Source organism: Lathyrus oleraceus, chromosome 4 (genome assembly GCF_024323335.1).
Source record: "Lathyrus oleraceus cultivar Zhongwan6 chromosome 4, CAAS_Psat_ZW6_1.0, whole genome shotgun sequence".
NCBI lineage: Eukaryota > Viridiplantae > Streptophyta > Magnoliopsida > Fabales > Fabaceae > Lathyrus > Lathyrus oleraceus.
The window spans coordinates 119,948,306-119,969,108 of NC_066582.1; the positions used below are offsets into that span (position 1 = coordinate 119,948,306).

Below are 20,803 nucleotides of genomic sequence, written 5' to 3' on the forward strand. Positions count from 1 at the left end.
AAGCAGGCGATTGGATATCAGAGGATTAGAGTGTTTTCTGATTTGGTTGACTGTTGCAGGATTTTTGAACAGGATTCCAAGGCCAGGGCTGAGAGCTATCAGCAAAGGGTTGATAGGAAAGGTAAGAATCAGATCGATCGTGGGAAACCATATGCAGCTGGCAAAGGTTTCCAGAGACAGAGTGGGATGAAGAGGCCTAGTGGGGAGACTCTAGTGCTCCTGTTAAGTGTTACAGATGTGGGCAGGCTGGACATCGTATCCATGAGTGTACCAGTAAGGAGAAGGAGTGTTTCAAATGTGGAAAAGGTGGTCATTTGGCTGCAGATTGCCGGTTGAAGACTGTGACTTGCTTCAACTGTGGAGAGGTGGGTCATATCAGTCCGCAGTGTTCTAAGCCAAAGAAAGAAAATCAGTCAGGAGGCAAGGTTTTTGCTTTGTCAGGTTCTGAGACTTTTGCAGATGATCGTTTGATCCGAGGTACGTGTTATATTAATGGCTTTCCTCTTGTAGCTATTATTGACACAGGTGCGACTCATTCTTTTATATCCTTGGATTGTGCTGTGAAATTTAAGTTAGAGATATCTGAGATGTTGGGTAGTATGGTGATTGATACTCCTGCGAAGGGTTCAGTGACTACTACTTCTGTTTGTTTGAATTGTCCTTTGAGTATTTTTGGTAGAGCCTTTGGGATAGATCTTGTGTGTCTTCCATTAGTGCAGATTGACGTTATTCTGGGTATGAACTGGTTGGTGTTCAACCGAGTTTCTATCAACTGTTTTGATAAGACTGTGATATTTCCTGAGATTGAAGAAGGAAAGAGTTTGTTTCTATCAGCCAGGCAGGTGAATGAGGAAGTGGCAGATGGGGCAGAGTTGTTTATGCTGTTAGCGACTTTGGAAGCTAAAGATAAACTGGTGATTGGCGATCTAGCTGTAGTATGTGATTTTCCTGATGTGTTTCCGGAAGAAGTGAATGAATTGCCACCAGAACGTGAAGTTGAGTTCTCGATTGATTTGGTACCTGGTACTAGACCGATATCGATGGCTCCGTATCGTATGTCTGCTGTTGAGCTAGCTGAATTGAAGAGTCAGTTGGAAGATTTGTTGGATAAGAAATTTATTCGTCCGAGTGTGTCACCGTGGGGTGCACCAGTGCTATTGGTTAAGAAGAAGGAAGGTACTATGAGGTTGTGTGTGGACTACAGGCAATTGAATAAAGTGACGATCAAGAATCGGTATCCTTTACCGAGGATTGATGATTTGATGGATCAATTGGTTGGTGCTAGTGTGTTCAGCAAGATAGACTTGAGATCTGGGTATCATCAGATACGTGTGAAAACTGAAGATATTCAGAAGACTGCTTTCAGAACGAGGTATGGACATTATGAGTATTCTGTAATGCCTTTTGGTGTGACTAATGCGCCTGGAGTATTTATGGAGTATATGAATAGGATTTTTCATCCGTATCTAGATCAGTTTGTCGTGGTGTTTATTGATGACATTTTGGTGTATTCGAAATCTGAAGAAGAGCATGCTGAGCATTTGAGAGTGGTTTTAGAAGTTCTAAGAGAAAAGAAGTTATTTGCTAAACTGTCCAAATGTGAATTCTGGTTAGAAGAGGTTAGTTTTCTTGGTCATGTGATTTCAAGAGGCGGTGTTGCTGTTGATCCTTCTAAGATAGAAGCGGTGTCTAAGTGGGAAGCTCCGAAGTCTGTTGTTGAGATTCGAAGTTTTCTTGGTTTGGCTGGTTATTATAGGAAGTTCATTGAGGGATTTTCCAAGTTGGCGTTACCGTTGACAATGTTGACTAGAAAGGGGCAAGCGTTTGTTTGGGATTCAAAATGTGAAGAAGGTTTCCAAGAGTTAAAGAGAAGGTTAACTACTGCTCCTATTCTGATATTACCGAGTTCGTCGGAACCATTTGAGGTTTACTGTGATGCTTCATTGTTGGGCTTGGGTGGTGTGTTGATGCAGAACAAGCAGGTTATAGCTTATGCTTCGAGGCAACTAAGAGTTCATGAAAGGAACTATCCGACACATGATTTAGAGTTGGCAGCTGTGGTTTTTGTTCTGAAGTTGTGGAGGCATTATTTGTACGGATCAAGATTTGAGGTTTTCAGTGACCATAAAAGTTTGAAGTATTTGTTTGATCAGAAAGAGCTGAATATGAGACAGAGAAGATGGTTAGAGTTTCTGAAGGATTATGATTTTGGTTTGAATTACCATCCGGGTAAAGCAAACGTAGTAGCCGATGCATTGAGTCGGAAATCATTACATATGTCTATGTTAATGGTTAAAAGAATTGGATTTAATTGAACAGTTTAGAGATTTGAGTTTGGTGTGTGAGAGTACTCACAATAGTGTTAAATTGGGAATGTTGAAGTTGACGAGTAATATTTTTGGATGAGATCAGAGTGGGTCAGAAATCCGATATGCTTTTGGTTGATAAGTTGACTTTAGTGAATCAAGGTCATGGTGGTGAATTCAGAGTTGATGAGAATGGCGTTTTGAGATTTGGTAATCGGGTGTGTATTCCGGATGTTACTGAGCTTAAGAAGAGCATTCTTGAAGAAGGACATCGTAGTGGTTTGAGTATTCATCCTGGAGCTACGAAGATGTATCATGATTTGAAAAAGTTATTTTGGTGGCCGGGAATGAAGAAAGAAATTGCGAGTTTTGTTTATTCCTGTTTGACTTGTCAGAAGTCAAAGATTGAGCATCAGAAGCCGTCTGGGCTAATGCAACCGTTGGCTATTCCAGAGTGGAAGTGGGATAGTATCAGTATGGATTTCGTTTCTGGTTTGCCGAGGACAAGTAAGAATTTTGAGGCTATTTGGGTGATTGTGGATAGATTGACGAAGTCGGCTCATTTCATTCCGATCAGAATGGATTATCCGTTAGAGAGATTAGCCGAGTTGTATATTGAGAAGATTGTAAGTTTGCATGGTATTCCGTCCAGTATTGTTTCGGACAGAGATCCCAGATTTACATCGAAGTTCTGGGAAGGTTTGCAGAGAGCTTTGGGAACTAGGCTGAGATTGAGTTCTGCATATCATCCGCAGACTGATGGTCAGACTGAGAGGACAATTCAGTCATTAGAGGATCTTCTGAGAGCTTGTGTTTTGGAGAAGGGAGGTACTTGGGATTGTTATTTGCCTTTGATTGAGTTTACCTACAACAATAGTTTTCATTCGAGCATTGGTATGGCACCGTTTGAAGCCTTGTATGGTAGGAGATGTCGAACACCTTTATGTTGGTATGAGTCCGGTGAGAGTGCTGTGGTTGGACCGGAGATTGTTCAACAAACTACGGAAAAGATTAAGATGATTCAGGATAAGATGAGAATTGCTCAGAGTCGTCAGAAGAGTTATCATGATAAGAGGAGGAAGTCACTTGAGTTTCAAGAGGGAGACCATGTGTTTCTTCGTGTTACTCCGATAACTGGTGTTGGTCGAGCTTTGAAGTCGAAGAAGTTGACACCTCGATTTATTGGTCCTTATCAGATTTTAGAGAGGATAGGAGAGGTAGCCTATCGTATCGCTTTGCCGCCGTCGCTTGCGAATTTGCATGAGGTTTTTCATGTGTCGCAGTTGAGGAGATACATTCATGATCCGTCGCACGTTGTCCAAGTAGATGATGTACAGGTGAGAGATAACCTGACTGTTGAAACATCACCTATGAGGATCGAGGATCGAGAGTTGAAGCAGTTGCGGGGTAAAGAGATTGCCTTAGTGAAGGTAGCTTGGGGAGGACCAGCAGGTGGCAATGTGACTTGGGAACTTGAGAGCCAGATGAAGGAGTCTTATCCGGAGTTGTTCGATTGAGGTATGTTTTCGAGGACGAAAACTCTTTTAGTGGGGGAGAGTTGTAACACCCCAATTAAATAAGATAATTATTTAATTTAAATTAATATTTTATTTATTAATTTAATCGAATAATTGGGAGTTTGGATAATTATTATTAGTTTGAAATAATAATTATTGGGTTATATTTATTGGAATAAAATAAGTTGGAATAATAAAAAGTCCCATTTTTGGTAAAAAGGGTTTTTCACGTGAAAAGGAAACTCAGAGAAGCTGCTGAAAGAGGAAAAGGGCAAAAGGCAGAGCAAGAGAAGAGGAGAAGCTTGGAGCTCGGAAGCTGCCGGATTAACTCAGGTAAGGGGGTTTATCATCGGTTAACGGGTATTATATGATAATATGTCATGGGTAGTGATAGACCATTGTTTTACCTCTGATTAGATTGTTGTATGCTGGAAATCTGAATTTTTGGGATGAACGAAATTGGGATTTTAATCGAAGGAATTCGTAGAAATTGTAAGTAATGATGTTAGGATCTGTGAAATAGAACAGGGAATGATTCGTGTTAGATGATATGAGTGATTTTTGTGTGAAAATTGGACTGTGAAGGTGGGATTGGATAGATCTCGTAGCAGAGAAAGCCATTGCAGATCTGAGAGTTCTGGCTTCTGGTCATACGCGTATGGCACTAGGCAATACGCGTATGAGATGTTGGTACGCGTATGGGGGGAAGCCTTACGCGTATGGGAGAAAAAGATGACATTTTGAACGTAAATTGGTCTCTGTTGGTACGCGTAATGGGAGATTGTTACGCGTAGCATACGCGTATGAGACAGGTGATACGCGTATGAGTTGGGCGAGGAAATGCGCAATATGCGTAAGAGAGTGGGCATTACGCGTATGGAGTTGGCCAGGTTTGGGCAATACGCGTATGGCATGGGCAGTACGCGTATGGGCAGAGTTGGGATTTTCCTGAACTGTTGTTGTGCAGTTTTGGTTGTTTAGGCTGAGTGATGCGACTTAGCTGAGGTATGATGTGATGGGGATCATTTCCCGTTGTTTTGAGTAGCATAGGTATTAGTAGAGTGTGCTAATACTGTGTTTGATTATGTGGCATGATATAATATGCTTTTGTGATAAATTGTGTTGACAGTGTGTGATGGTATACATGATGTTGTGAATGTATGCATTTGTGAATAGACTATCTTATGGCTTAGAGTGTGAGCATGTGTCTATTCTTGATTATTGTTGATGTTGCATTGCTAGGTGATTAGCATGCATATTGTGGCCTTCGGGTGGTAGCTAATTCCCATGGTGAGGAATTAGTGAGTTTAGTCATTATTGGACTGTTGTTGATTGTTGCATGCTAGGTGAGTAGCGTGCATTTCATGGCCCATTTGGGGTGGTAGCTAATTCCCATGGTGAGGAATTAGTGAGTGAGTCACTATGTCTCAAATGAGTGGGACTAGTGAGCTTGGTAGCCGTGCCTGGATTTGGACGGTGAGGTTGAACTATATGTTCACAACATAGTCGGTACCGCATGCATAGAGTCTCATTGCATAATAAATGTATGGCATATAATATGAATGGATGTATTCCAGTATTATATGTGTGTTGTGTGTTGTGTGTTGATGTTGAGTATGGTTGAAATTATATATATGCTATATGTTATTGTTGAATATGATGTTTGAACGGATACTGCCATTGCTGAGGGTGTAGTCTGGTTAGGGTGAATTAATGTGTTAATTACTTAGAATTACATGTTGTTCTATAATGCTTGTTATATTGATTGAAGAACTCACCCTTACACCTATTTTTCAGGTAACGAGAAATGAGTTGAGTAGAAGCTAATGCTTGGAGTCTAGAGTAGTTCTTACGGGTCATGCTCTGATAGATGTAACATCGGGAGGGAATGTTTTAATTAATTTGATATTGTTTGTTGATTGATTTACATGTATTGTGTTACATGTTTTACATTGAGTTGAATTTTATTCCGCTGCGAATTATGCAAAGAACCCTATTTTGATTAAATAAATGAGCATGACAGGATATTTTAATGAGTTGTGAGATGATTGTGTGACACCCTTCGGGGCATAATTACTCTGATGAATATATGGTTATTTTAATTATAATAATTTGGGGGTATTTAGAAGGGTGTTACATCTAACATGCATTAACACCAAAATTATATTGCCCGACCTCAAATAGTTGTGACTTCTACATAAGTCCAATTATGATTGCTTAACATAACGCTAAATTTTAACACAAAAGGCATACCATTCTAGTTAGTGAGATTGTAAGTCTTTCCTCTTTCATGGTATTGTGTGGAAACTTGACCTTTTTTCCTTCCTTTGGAAGATGTCTTGGTTCAAGGATCCATGCTTGTGATAAGTGGGTTGAGTGTTCTCCAAAGAATGACTTAAACAAAAACAAAGCAAAAACAATACTAACTTCTAACCAACTAATAATTAACATTTAATTTCAAGCCATTTATTTTTATGCATTTTAATTTCAAGCTTTTATTCATTTTCCATTATTCATACCATTCAAGTTGTTTACTTTGATGTCATTTTCCATTTTTTCACTTGGACCATATTTTGTGATATATTGTATTTGTATATATTTGTTTGCTTGTGTGGTCTTTTGACCTGAATGTACATAATAAGAACAAAAACCTTAAAAAACATCTTGTGTAGACTGTTGGTTTGATCTGAGACTATTGGACTTAGAATTTAGGCAACACTCCCTATGCAAAGGACTTGTCCAATGCCAACTTTCTTGAAACCAAGTGCTTGTGAAGTGAACTTTCATCTGGTACAAAATTGAAGATCCATTTGAGTTCATCTGTAACATGATCATATTGAAGCTATTATTTTGAACCGGTTTCTAATGTCATCTTTGAAGTCATCTGATACATGGAATTTTGAAGAAGATCATGGAGTTATTAAGTTTGGATGTGGCTATCTTTATTTGATGCTTTGCTCTTCAACTTGCTATTTGTATATTGATTGTTGCTTGATTCTAAAGTCCAAGGGAAATTTGGGTTTCTATATGATATTCTTATCTATTGGATTGTAGCCCATTGGTCAGATCTTTTCAACTCTTAACTTTTAAATTTATGCTTAGGATTAGTCTCTTCATCTCCTCCCCACTTCTTTAATTTCAAAATCTCTCCCTCTTTTAAAAATCTTCTTTGATTGTGTCTGGTTTTTAAACTTTGATCATATTGCAAATTAGAAACTTTGGCCTTATGCCATTGCATTTTCAAACTTTTTCTTAATCAAACTTGTAAATAAACTTAACTATACTTGACTTAAAATTTCAAAAGTCAAAAAGAACTAACACTCATTTAAACCATTTTTAGGCCCTTGTGCCTTTGCAAAACTTAAATTTTCATAAAAAGCAATGCACTCACTTTGAAATTGATACCACGAACTACGAGATTTTGATCCCTCATTTTTATGTTGGTACGTAGGAACAAGTCCGAAGGTCTTGTCAAATACAAAAATATAATTAATGAATTCTTTTCTCATCCCTCCACTCTATTTATTGCAAACATCTTTGTACAAAAACACATATGCACACAAGAAAGGGCTCCCTAGGAGTACCTATGACACTTTGGGTGCTAACACCTTCCCTCTGTGTAACCAACTCCCTTACTTGTAATCTCTGGCATTTTATTAGTTTTGATTTGAAAACTTCTTATCTTTTGGGTTTTGCTCGTACTTTTCCCTTTTCCCTTGGAAACAATAAAAGTGCGGTGGCGACTCTGGTTTTATTGACGTCTAGCTTATCCATAGCTTGATGGTTATGAATTTACCGCTACATGTACCACCACTGGATCCCTCACCACTTCCCTGCTTGTTGTGGATCTGCCATCGTTGCTGCTGGCTGCTGGGGATCCGCAGCCATAACGACAACTTGTTGTGCATTCCACCAGACCATAACATGTGGGTATATAACCCAGTATCCTATTGCTTCAAGAATTATGAGCGAAGTGATAGTCACCAACACTATAACCCACACTAACTTGTAATGGGTAAGTGTGACGGTTCAAGTATGCCGGAGGGAAAAAAGAATTAGTAACCATTATTTCAAGATAAATGATTTATTTTGTTTGGCTTGAGAGAAGAAATGAAGAATTGAAAATTGTTTTAGAAATGAAAAAATGAAGAAGAAATGGAGAAGGAGAAGGAGACATTTAAGTCGTGAGCAATTTGTGTCACAAGACCACTGTTCACATCTTCATATTCAACCATAAATTCCCAAAAATAATAACAAATTAGATTAAGGTCCGTGCAACGCGCGAGATTGAGATGGACTATTTAAGTAATATTATATTAGATTGATTTTTGTTCTCTAGTATACAAAGTTTTTTAATTAAGAGAAAAAGATGGAGAGAGTGTTAAACAAGTACAATTTTACGTATGAATATATATGATAAGACATTAAAATTAAAACGAAAAAAAAATGTGAAAAAAATGTATCAAACTTTTGTAGTTTTTTATTGTTTCATTTTTCATTTATTTAATTTTTTTAAAAAAAGTTTATCATTATATGAATTGAATATATTCCACATTTGAACAATTCAGACACTATGAAACTAATTATCACAGTTAACATTAAATCTAATATTATAACTAAGATAAAACTCTCTATTTTGTAAATTCTTCGTAGTTTTAGAGTGAAATGAATATGATGTTGAATATGTTTTTATGAGTTGGATGATTAATTAGGCATTGAAATAAATCCAAAAATATTATTTTTGTGTTTTATTATCCCATTAATTTTCAATGTATTCAATTTGTTTAATTCAACTATATTTTCTTTTCATATTAGTTATTTTTAATTTACTAATATATTGTAGAATATTTATATGTAAATTGACTGAAAAATAATTGTTTAATTTTACATTCGAAGTTTAATTTTTTAATATATAACAACAATTATAATTGAATTATATTTTAGAAAGAATGTGAGGTTTTTGTTGAATTGTAATTCCTTGTGTCGAAGCAGGTTGCTCGACAGAAGCAAGGAAGTGTCGAACAATCTAGTGTGTTAAGTTGTGTTAGTGTGTCGATGTGTCGAAACATGTTGCTTCATATAGGATTTTGACTTATGCCTATTTTAGTAGTGTTAGCTATTTTGGGCTTTTAAAGTTTTGGGTTTTGGCTTGAGGTCCAAGTTAACCTAAATCTATAAATAGAGGGAGTAACCCTTATTTTTGTAATGAAATGAATAGAGTATTCATAACATTGTATTCACAGTATTTTGCAGTTGTAAAGTGAATAAGAATTTTTCCACAGTTTGTGGGCAGAGAGAAACTCTACAGAATTTAATTATTCTTCTCCTTCATCGTTCTTTACTTTCTTTCTTTCTCCATTGTTCTTCTTTTCATTGTCATTGTGTGGGTGATAACAATCTTTTCCATCAAGGTTGATTGAAATTCTCCATAGGTTTTGGGGGATTTCCAACATCTGGTATCAGAGCTCCGGTTTAATCGATTTGTGGGAAGAAAATTATCATGGCTACGAATCATCCAAACGGGCATTTTCCAGCAAATCTTCTGATTCTCAAGAACCATAATTATGAGAATTGGTGCAAGCAAATAAAGCTTGTGTTATGTTATCAAGATCTTTGGGATCTTGTGAAGGAAGGAGAAACAACGCTTGCAGAAGCCGCGACAGATCAAGAAAAGGTCGCACATAAAGAATTGAAGAAAAAAGATTATAAAAGCTTTCTTTATAATCCATTAATGTGTTGATGTAGATAACTTTGAAAAGGTTTGTGATGTAGAGTCAGCGAAAGAAGCATGGGAAATTCTAGAGAAATCGTTTGGAGGCGTAGAGAAGGTGAAAAAGGTGAGGTTACAAACTCACAAAAGAACGTATGAATTGCTTCAGATGGAAGATAATTAAAGCATAATTGATTTCTTCACCAATGTTACGAAACTGGTGAATCAAATCAAGGTATGTGGAAAAGTGTTGACATCAAGATTTGTTGTTGGAAAGATCTTGAGGTCGTTGGCTCCAAAGTTTGACCACGTTGTAGTAGCCATAGAAGAGTTGAAAGATTTGTCAAAACTGACAAAGGAAGAGCTTCAAGGGACACTTGAATTTCATGAATAAAGAATGGCTGAAAGAGCTGCAGGAAAGTCGAAGAGTGATATGGCTTTGCAGGCTCAATCAACAAAAGAAAGAAAAGGCAAAGGAAGATGGAATGGCAACAAAGACAGAGGAGGCTACAACAATTCGACTGGTCGAAATCAGCAAGAAGGAAACTGGTCGAATCAGATAAAACCCCCGGACCCAAAGCAACCAAATAGGAGGTGTTGCAGGTAGAGGAAGAGGTAGTGGTCAAAAGCCAGACAAGAGTCACATTCAGTGTTACAACTGTCAGAAGTATGGTCATTATTCTAGTGATTGTCCATAAAAGAAGAAGAATCAAGAAACTTATGCAAAGCTGGCGAAACATGAAGAGGAAGAGACGTTGTTGATGGTTACAACAAGAGATGAAGAGAGATTCAAGGACCAGTGGTACTTGGACTCAAGATGCTCATCACACATGTTTGGAAGAAAAGATTGGTTTGTCAACATAAAACCCTCAATGAAGAACATGGTGAAATTTGCAAATGACAACACTCTAGCAGTTGAAGGTGTTGGTGATGTTATAATTATGAGAAAAGATGGCAAGAGGTCAATAATTTCAAATATGTTGTACATACTAGGCATGAAGAACAATTTGCTCAGCATAGGGCAGTTAGTCAAAAAGAACTACAAGGTGTCAATCGAAGACAACATGATGAGATTTCTTGACTAAAATGGAAGGTTGATCTTGAACTACATATTTCAATAGTTTTTATTAATTTATATGTGAAACTTCAATAATTTTTATATGTTAAACTTCAATAGTTTTTAAATTATAATTGAGCAAACATGGCACTTTAAAGTTGCAAGAATCCAAACATAAAATAATGATCCTTTTGTTATATGTCTCTAAGCTATTATCAAAATTTCATATTTGTCTTTTAAGTTAATTGACTCGGTAGCTTAAACCTTGGTAAAAATCTTAAATAAAAACTAGGATAATGATCGATGTTGATCTTTTTTTCTATATAATAACTTCATTATCCTTTCTTTTACTCCTATCTTTCACTACAATAAATTATTTAATTAAATAGTTATTAATTATGAAATTACTATACACTATCAATTTAAAAAGTTTTACATTGTCGATTCATCATCATCATCATCCGTTTGTATTATTTTATAAATTTTTAAAATAAAAATCAAACTTTTTTCAATATCCAACGTTTATTATTAACTCACAGTGTAAAATTACACTGTCAGTGTATTTCAATTAAATTCTTTAACAAATGAATTAATTACTATGCATTATTAGTATAAACAATTTTACACTGTCGATTCATCATCATCACCCGTCCGCATTACTTTATAAGTTTTTAAAATAAAAGTCAAATTTGTTTCAATATCCAACGTCTATGATTAACTGACGGTCTAAAATCCTTTTACATTGTCCGTGTATTTCAATTAAATTCTTTAATAATGTAATTAATTACTATACATTGTCCGTGTAAAAAATTATTAAAATTTATTAAAAAAAATATTGGATAAGTATCTTAACAATAATATAAATTTGAAGGATGTTTTGGAGTGAGGTATTTTACTGGGTTATTAGCGTAGAATGAGAGAAAACATAGTGTTGTTTGGAGATTCAATAACGGAGCAATCGTTCGATAATGGTTGGGGTTCTTCACTTGCCAATCACTATTCTCGCAAGTTAAGCTTTCTTTCTCCTTTGAAACTTTCACATATAAGATTCATTTAAATTTTATGTAACTAACAAATCACAAAATCGATTTAAATTTCAGGCTGATGTAATTGTTCGTGGTTATCGCGGTTACAACACCAGATGGGCTTTGTTCTTACTCGATCATATCTTCTCACTCGTACGTAAACCGCTGGTTGCTACCACAATTTTCTTCGGTGCTAATGATGCGGCTTTAATCGGAAGAAACAATGAAAGACAGCATGTACCTATTCCAGAGTACAAACAAAACCTCCAGAAAATTGTCAATCACTTGAAGGTTCAACTTTCTAGATTATCTCTTACATTTAATCTTGATCACTTTCTATTAATTACATTATCAGTTATTGATTGCAAAAATAAAAATGTGATTTCAGTCAAGCTCACCAACTATGCTTATTGTGCTTATTACTCCACCTCCTGTTTGCGAGGAAGCGCGTATGTAAGATAAATCCCTCCTCTCTCTCAGTCAGAGAAATAGAGAATATTAATTTCATGTTTGACTAGTTTTTGTTGTGTTGCAGATCCTTATACGGTGATAATGCTAGTAATAAATTGTCGGAAAGAACAAATGAAGTTACTGGTGAATATGCAAAAGCATGTGTTGAGACAGCTAAGGAAATGGGTGTGTCTTATATAGATTTATGGTCCAAAATGCAAGAAACCGATGGCTGGAAAAAGAAATTTTTATGGTTTGTAGCAATCTGAACTTAAAATACATGCCTCGCATAAGTTTAGCCATTTATATACATTGTTGTTTTGGTGTTACAGGGATGGGTTGCACCTCACAGTAGATGGAAATGCAGTAGTATATCAAGAACTGATCAAGGTGTTCAATGAGGCTGGACTTTCTTATGATAGTATGTCATTTGATTTTCCTGACTACTCTGAAATTGATCACAAAAATCCTCAGACTTCTTTCCAGTAGAATGTTTCTGATGCCAAGTTTTTAATACTGTTTGTTAATAAAAAGCATGTTGCTTATTGCGTTTAATATATGCCGATGTATTTGTGTATCACTTCAAATGATTCTTCTGATAATGTTTTATTTTATCTAATCTATAACTATGTAGAAAGGGGATACAAGTTTTTGGAGTGACCTATTTTTTTTCCAAAATTATCCTTTATTTTTTTTATAAATAATTTGAGTGATTAATATCTTTTATTGGTTATCAATTGATAAACCAACTTCCATCTCTCACAAAAAAAATCTATAACTTCGATTAACAATTGAATGATGATACAAATTAAAAATCCTCATTTATTTTTTTTAATTTCATCTCTTTCACAATCAACATACTATTTTTTTTTTGAACTTTTTTAATTCTATTATATTTCTATCTTACTTTTGATTTTTTATTGTAACTTTCTAATATGCAGTATTTTTTACTTCCAATATAATTTATTTTAATAACCTCTCACCATATTTTTAAAATTGGCAATAGTTTCTTTTAATAACGGTAATGATAGTTTTTTTCACAACTTAAACACCTAATTGTTGCAAGATAGGATCATATATATTTGCCCTTAAAAAATGATTTTTTTTTAAAACTTCACATAAAAAAATTTAAAATAATTGAAAAGTACAAACATAAAGATAAGTTTATTTTGCTTTTCTCCATTATCACAAAAATATAAGTTTATATTGAATATGATTTTCTTTTCCTAATTACACTTTAAATTGATTTATTTATTCATTCTACTTACAAAATTGTGTAATCTATAATCTATACCTATATATAAAGGGGATACATGATACCAAAAATACCCTTTAGTTTATTTTTACATAAATCACACATTAAAAAAATTGTGTATTTGATAACTTACAACAGTTACAAAATTAAATGGTTAATAACTTCCTTATCTTTCAATTTAAAATAATTCTCACTTTCTTTGACTTACAAAATACCTATATATAAAGGGAATACATGATTTTGGAGTGACCTAATTTTGATCCAAAAATATCTAGTTTCTTTTTAAATAAATAACACATTAAAAAAATTGTGTACTTGATAACTTACAAGAGTTACAAAATTAAGTGGTTAGTAACTTCCATATCTTTCAATTTAAAATAATTCTCACTTTCTTTTACTTACAAATTAATTATTTCTTTTTCTCTCTTCCTTTTAGTTAATTTCTAAATATTTTTCTTTCTCTATAATTTTTTTATATCACTTGATAACTGAAGATGTTATATTAAAAATATAAAATCAACAACTTTGACAATGTAAGTTCTCTTTCTTTTGGTTTATATTGCTTCATATGAACATCAACGAAAACTATAAATCTTTAATTTTTAGATTGACCTATTTTTATTTCAATCATACACTTTATAAATATTGTAATTACATTTGAAAAAATCATCTATTCTATAACAACATATAATGGGGATTGCAAATTTTAGTCTGGCCTATTTTATTTCCTATTTTATCCTTCAAATATTATAATTATTTCAAAAATGTTTCATTGTAACTGCATTGCCACGTTATAACACGGTTTTTAGACAAATATATCCCGGACATGCTATAAAGATGAAAATTGGTTACCATCCATGAAACTGCATTAGCACGTTATAATTTAAGGAAGCGAGTAAAGGGATGCATCTTTTGTGCCTTTGAAAATACTAATGCAGAAGAAAAAGAGAATTTTTTCACAATATGCTCTCTAGACAATTTTTTCACATTCTAGACAATTTTTTCACATTCTAGACAATATGCATCTTTTATGCCTTTGAAAATAATGATGCATTTAATTTTGTTCATTCTTATTTCACTTTTTCAATTTTGTGATATAGTTTGATCATTTTTTCTTAATTTTAATTTTAAGAAGAACATGTTGGAGAAGAGTTATACCGTTTGTATTTTTCATCACTTTTTATTATTATACCAATTTATCTATTATATTATTTAAGTTTTCTACCGCGTTTGTTTCTATTCTTTTTATTAATTATGTATGTTTAAATCGTGGTTGCAACAGACAAAGATCGTGTGTGAGATGGAAGAGAGTTTTTAGGAATTATGATGAAAAAATTGTTTTCAGTTTGGGTTTCTTTTCATTTATGAGGTTTAAAATAGTTTAGTCTCATATTATTTCTTCAATAACATTGCTTTTCGTTGTGGTTTGTAAATGTTCAATTTTGGTTTGGTATCCACTTTATCTTGAAAATAATGTGCTTGCCATAAGGTTCAATGTAAATACTTTCATTTTTCATTTTAAGTTGATATAAATTTTTCCATCATATAAAGGTTTTTGTGTTTGTAATGGTTGTTTTGATGATATTTTGTGGATACTCTGCAGTAAAATTGATAATTATTTTTATATACCGTAACTGCAGTCCACGCAAATGAAAGAAGTTGCTTGAAACAAAACATAATCATTCTTATCCCTCCTAGCAATCAAAATCTAGCAACATGTAAAGGTTGTGAAGGAAAAAAATAAAAATGTTATGTTTTTGTTAGCAGTTATTACATGTTAGATAGGGCATTCACTATCTTTCCTTATAACTTAATATACTTACTTTAAAGTCTCATAGTTTGTTTTCTTAAACATTTACTATTAAGGTAAACTCTTGTCTATAAAGAATATCAAAACTTCTTAAATTATGTATTTCATTATTGCTGTATGTTCATACTTTAAAAATTAAAATTTGCTTTGTGTTTGGTTAAATCGTTTAATTCACTTCTTATCATAAAAATGCAGGGATCAATAAAAATAAAACAACAGTGTGTAGTACTCTAATTGTTCTTTTTTCAAACTTAACAAGTGGCAATGTAAAAAGTTGAGAAGTAACTACATATTACTAATGGAAAGAAATACATGGCGAGGACATAAGGAGGCGGAAGAAAAAAATGGCATAATAAAAATGGTGTTGTTGTTTAAGGAGTGAGAGAGAAGAGAGTATCAGGAATTCATAAATGATTTATTGTGATAAATCTATTTCACAAATTATGCTATTTAATATTTTATAAATCATCATCTTATAATACTATGTGAGTTTTAAGCATTGTACGAAATATAGGATAAATATCATAAATTGTTGAGATCGAGAGAGTGTCAAAATAGAATGTAATATAAATATATCATGTTTGATACTTATAATTTAATTTCAAAAATACTCCAAAATTTATAAAAAAAATGTGTTTTATAGTTTTTGGCGTGTGCGCTTTAAGATGATATTTCTTTCAAGTCTAGAAATTAAATTATATTCTCGAAAATACATGGGTGAAAGAAATTATTCCCATATTTGTTACAAAATTGAAAAAAGAAATCACAAAATTCCATAAAATAAAAGAACTTGCATAACTTTCATAATTCCCATTGTTTTACTCCTACGAGAATAAAGTGGGATTGTTGATTCCCATGAAATTTCACATAATATTTTTGAGAAAAATATATCATTATTCATTTTCTAAAGATTATATCAAACTATATGCTAAATTCATTTTCAGAAAAGTACTCGAAAATTAAATCTTTATTTTTTTAGGTAATTTATTCATGAGATTTTTTTTATGAATCCTGGAAACAAACACTCCCTAAAAAAAGCGGATGGACGGACATGATAGTTCATGTCAAAAAGGTTTATTATATAAATTATTTAAATTAAAATTAAAATTATTAATTTAAAACATAATACTAGCTTGATTATCATGGTGGAGAGAGAGAGAGGGTAAAGGGAATAATGATATAACATGATATTTATTTATAGAGGATTTTGGTAAACAATATGTAAGTGGTTTTTCCATAAAAGAAAGATGAATATTGATGATTATTATCATTGCATTCTTACTCTGTTGTTGAAGAGAAGTTTAATTGTTTCCATGTGTATGTATTGTGCATTACATCCTCATACCAAAAACATTAAAAAACACAAATTCAAAAACATTAAAGAAGAATTTAAGTTTATACATTGAGTTATTTATTGATTTGCTTGAAAAAAAACGGTTAAATAAAGTCACGTCACACTACAATTTTCTCAATTCAAACAAAATTTAATGCGCAAATATTATATATTATAAATAAAATCTAATATGCATCTGAATAAATATCATATTTTTTTATCATATAAGTAATTTATATTAAAATCAAACTTATAAAAAAAGACGTTGTTAATATTTTCACGCGTTAGCGTAATAAAAAAAAGCGGACAAACGGGCACGGAGTGCCCGTTTGAACGCTAGTCTTTATAATTGTTAATAGAGATTAATTACTATTCATTGTCAGTATAAAATATTTTATACAATCAATTCATCACCATCATCCGTTTGCATTACTTTATAGATTTTTAAAATAAAAATCAAATTTGTTCAAACATCCAACGGATATGATTAACTGACAGTGTAAAATCCTTTTACACTGTCAGTGTATTTCAATTAAATTATTTCTAATATCACTGATTGATAACTAATTTTGAATATTTTATTGTTGATTTTGAAGACTTCAAAAATTAAAATGAACTTTAAAACTTGCATATTTGCCATTTTTTCTGTGTAGTTGTTGCCCTCTCCCTCTTTCCAATTATTCTAGCTAATCAATTAACTAATTAGTCATTGACTTCAAATTAGGGGTGAATATGAAAGAGATCTCTAACTAGCCATAAATTTTAATAATCTTAGTTCCTTAAAAAATTTTAAATTGTTTTAATTTGTGCAGTTAAAATTAAAACGTGTCTATTTAAGAAGAGATCAGTGAAATACTAATTATAATATTATCATTCAATTAAAGTAGAAATTTGAAAGTAAAAGGTTAATATTTTTAACATTGGGCAAAGTAAAAGGTTAATATTATCTTCTCACGTTACTATAACTTCGACTTATCCTTCTTTGCTGACTCTAGAAATGAAGGTTGCTAACCTGAAGACGGAGCATGCTAAAGACTTATCAAAAAGCCTATAAGTGAGACCCTAGTGATGATGATATCAAGTGATCAAGGTGTTCAATGAGGCTGGACTTTCTGCTGATAATATGCCATTTGATTTTCCTGACTACTCTGGAATTGATCACAAAAATCCTCAGACTTCTTTCCCGTAGAATGTTTGTGTTGCCAAGTTTTTAATACTGTTTGTTAATAAAAATCCTGTTGCTTATTGCGTTTAATGTATGCGGATGTATTTGTGTATCACTTCAAATCATTTTTATGATAATGTTTTATTTTATCTTATCTTTATAATTTCATATTTAATCTTATTCTATATTTCATACCAATCTTATGGAATCAATGAACTCTGTCTTCGAATGCATATGAAATCTATCAATAACCGCTTTAGTACAAATTATCTATTTTAGGCTAGTTGTATTGTTTGAGATCAGACTTTCCAAATGGAGTTCAGGGATACAATCTGGGTTGTTGTACAGTGATGCTTCAATGAAATTTATTAAAGAAGAAGTTGCCAAAGCTAACACACATGTGGTCACAGTCTTTGACCATACTAAAGGTTGGTACAGTGTTGCTGAGTCAATGGATCACAATGAAGGCATGTTGAGGGAATACTATCGAGTGGAACTAGATAGAGGTAAGTGTGACTGCAGAAAATTCCAATCCTTTTGTATACCATGCTCCCATGTCATAGCGACATGTTCAAAGGTTCGACAGGATCCTTCCAACTAACTATTCGCCTTTTACATAGTCATAAATCTATGCAATATTTACAAAATAGCTTTTCTGTGATAGAAAAAGAGGATTATTGGTCTACATAATGGGACATACTCTAGCTCAATGAAATAATGCGAAGAAAGAAAAAGAACCGCCCAAACAACATTCGTATTCGAACAAAAATGGATACGGCGAACAAAATTGTTAGATTATGTAGTTCATGTCGTCAGCCCGGTCCACTACAAAAAAAATGTAGTTACGTACGTCACAACGTGAAAAATCACTTTACAACACTTTTTTGCGACGTGAACTTTCACGCGGCAGGCGCATGAGTGGCAACTCTGTTGCCACGTGAAAATCACGTCGCAACTTTGCCACGTTAAAATCACTTCACAACACGTTTTTCAGCTTTATCTGTTGTAATTCAGAGTAGCAAGGATGACAGATAAGGGGATAGTGACTTGCGACGAGATTATCTAGTGACAAAGTTGTGAAGTGCACATCACTTCACTAAGTTGTAGAGTGAAAATCATTTCACAACTTTGTTTTTTTTATAAAATAAAAATCTGTAATTATTGTTTTACGTTTTAATATACTAAAATTAATAATATTTTTTTAAATATAATTAAATATAAATAAATACAAAATAAATAATAATTTTTTTATAGATATAAAATAATTATAAAATTTTTAGATAATAAATTTATAATATACTAAAAATAATAGTAATATCTTACAAAAATAAAAATTTAATAAACATGTATTATAGTTTTAATATTTTGTTTATATAATATATTCTGTTTTTGATTATCTACCATTAGAATACAAATCAAAATATAATATATTATGCTTTTATATATTCTAGTTTTAATATTTTGTTTATATAATATATTCTGTTTTTGATTATCTACCATTAGAATACAAATCAAAATATAATATATTATGCTTTTATTTAAAATAAAATATATAATATAACAAATAATATATTATAAACATATATTTTGTTTTTATTTAAAATATAATATATTGCAAAATTAATTTATTATAAAAAATAATATTCTGAAAAATAATATATTTTAATAATATATTCTGAAAAATAATTTCTGTTTTTAAAAAAATAATATATAAATAGAATAATATATAATAACTATATATTTATTTTAATAATATTTTGTGTTAAAAAACTCTACATAATAAATTTACAATAACAACCAACAACCCAATATATATTTAAATATGAAAATAAAAATTCTGAAATACTTGAATGAAGATAAACACAAACTTGAATGTTGGACCTTGATGCTTGAATAGTGGTATTTCTTGATGAATCTTGAAGAAAAAAGTTAACAATATTAGTTATACAATTAAAAAATCAACACAACATTTAACAAATAAAAAATGAAAAAATTAAATTAGTTATAAATACCTTTTGAGAAAGATAATGTTGAGTGAAGAAATTTGAAGATGAAATATGTTGATAAAATGAATTGAGATGAATGAAGAAGAGGAAGGAATTGAGAGAAGAAGAGATGTAATAGTGACTCTTGAATTTGGGCGTGAGAGAATGCAATTTATATAGCCAATTCAACCACGTGAATTTCATGTCGCAACATGCGAAGTGAAATTCAAGTCGCAACTCTCCAACGGTCAAATAAATATGTCAGTCAAACGTCCCCATCAAGTCAGCGTCCCTCCTTTATTTTTTTTAGTTTTTGAATTTCAAGTTGCGAAGTAATTTTCAAGTCACAACTAAAATTTTGAAATTTTCAAATCTCCCCCACATGCTAATTATGCACGCCTGGCTTCTTTCACTTAATTTATTTTACTTTTAAAGTTGCGACGTGATTTTCACGTCACAACTAAAATTTTGAAATTTTCAAATATCCTCCTTCTGCCAAATGTGCACACCTGACTTCTTTCACTTAATTTATTTTACTTTTAAAATTGCGACATGATTACCACGTCGCAATATTTTGTTTAAAATTATTTTTTATGTTTCCCATGTGTTAATCTACACGTCTGACTTCTTTTACTTTTTTTTAAAGTTGCGACGTGATTAACACTTCATAATATTTTGTTAAATTTTTTTTATGTCTTTCTCATGTGCATGTAGCAGTCTCAATTTTTTAATAATAAAAACACATAGCCACATGATATTCACGTTGCAACTCCATTTTTTTGCCACGTGATTTTCACTTCACTATATCACTAGGCTGGAGATAATTTTTCTTGTAGTGGTCATAATCGTAAAAATTATCTCAGTGTTGGACTAAACATAACAACATAATTTTAATTATAACCCTTTTTCTTTATATTAAAAACAACATTCATTTCATAAATATCATAAAATTCAATTACAATAACTTGAAAACAACAATTAAACAATAATTTAAACAACAATTAAATAATAATTAAACAACACAAACAATTACAACAATAAAATAACATCACAAACAAATACAACAAATAAACAACATAAATATGCGATTACAATCATCAAAACAATTTTGTGAGAAGTATAAGGACACATATATGTTGAATATGGTATCAAGCCATTGAATTCTTCTCTGTTAGTTTTAACATTCACCT

General features: G+C 32.2%; 1 pseudogene; it reads left to right on the forward strand.

Moving 5' to 3' along the window:
- The first annotated feature begins 11,498 nt into the window (after positions 1-11,498).
- LOC127073927 (GDSL esterase/lipase At5g62930-like) lies at positions 11,499-12,727 on the forward strand (annotated as a pseudogene).
- The last annotated feature ends 8,076 nt before the right edge of the window (positions 12,728-20,803 follow it).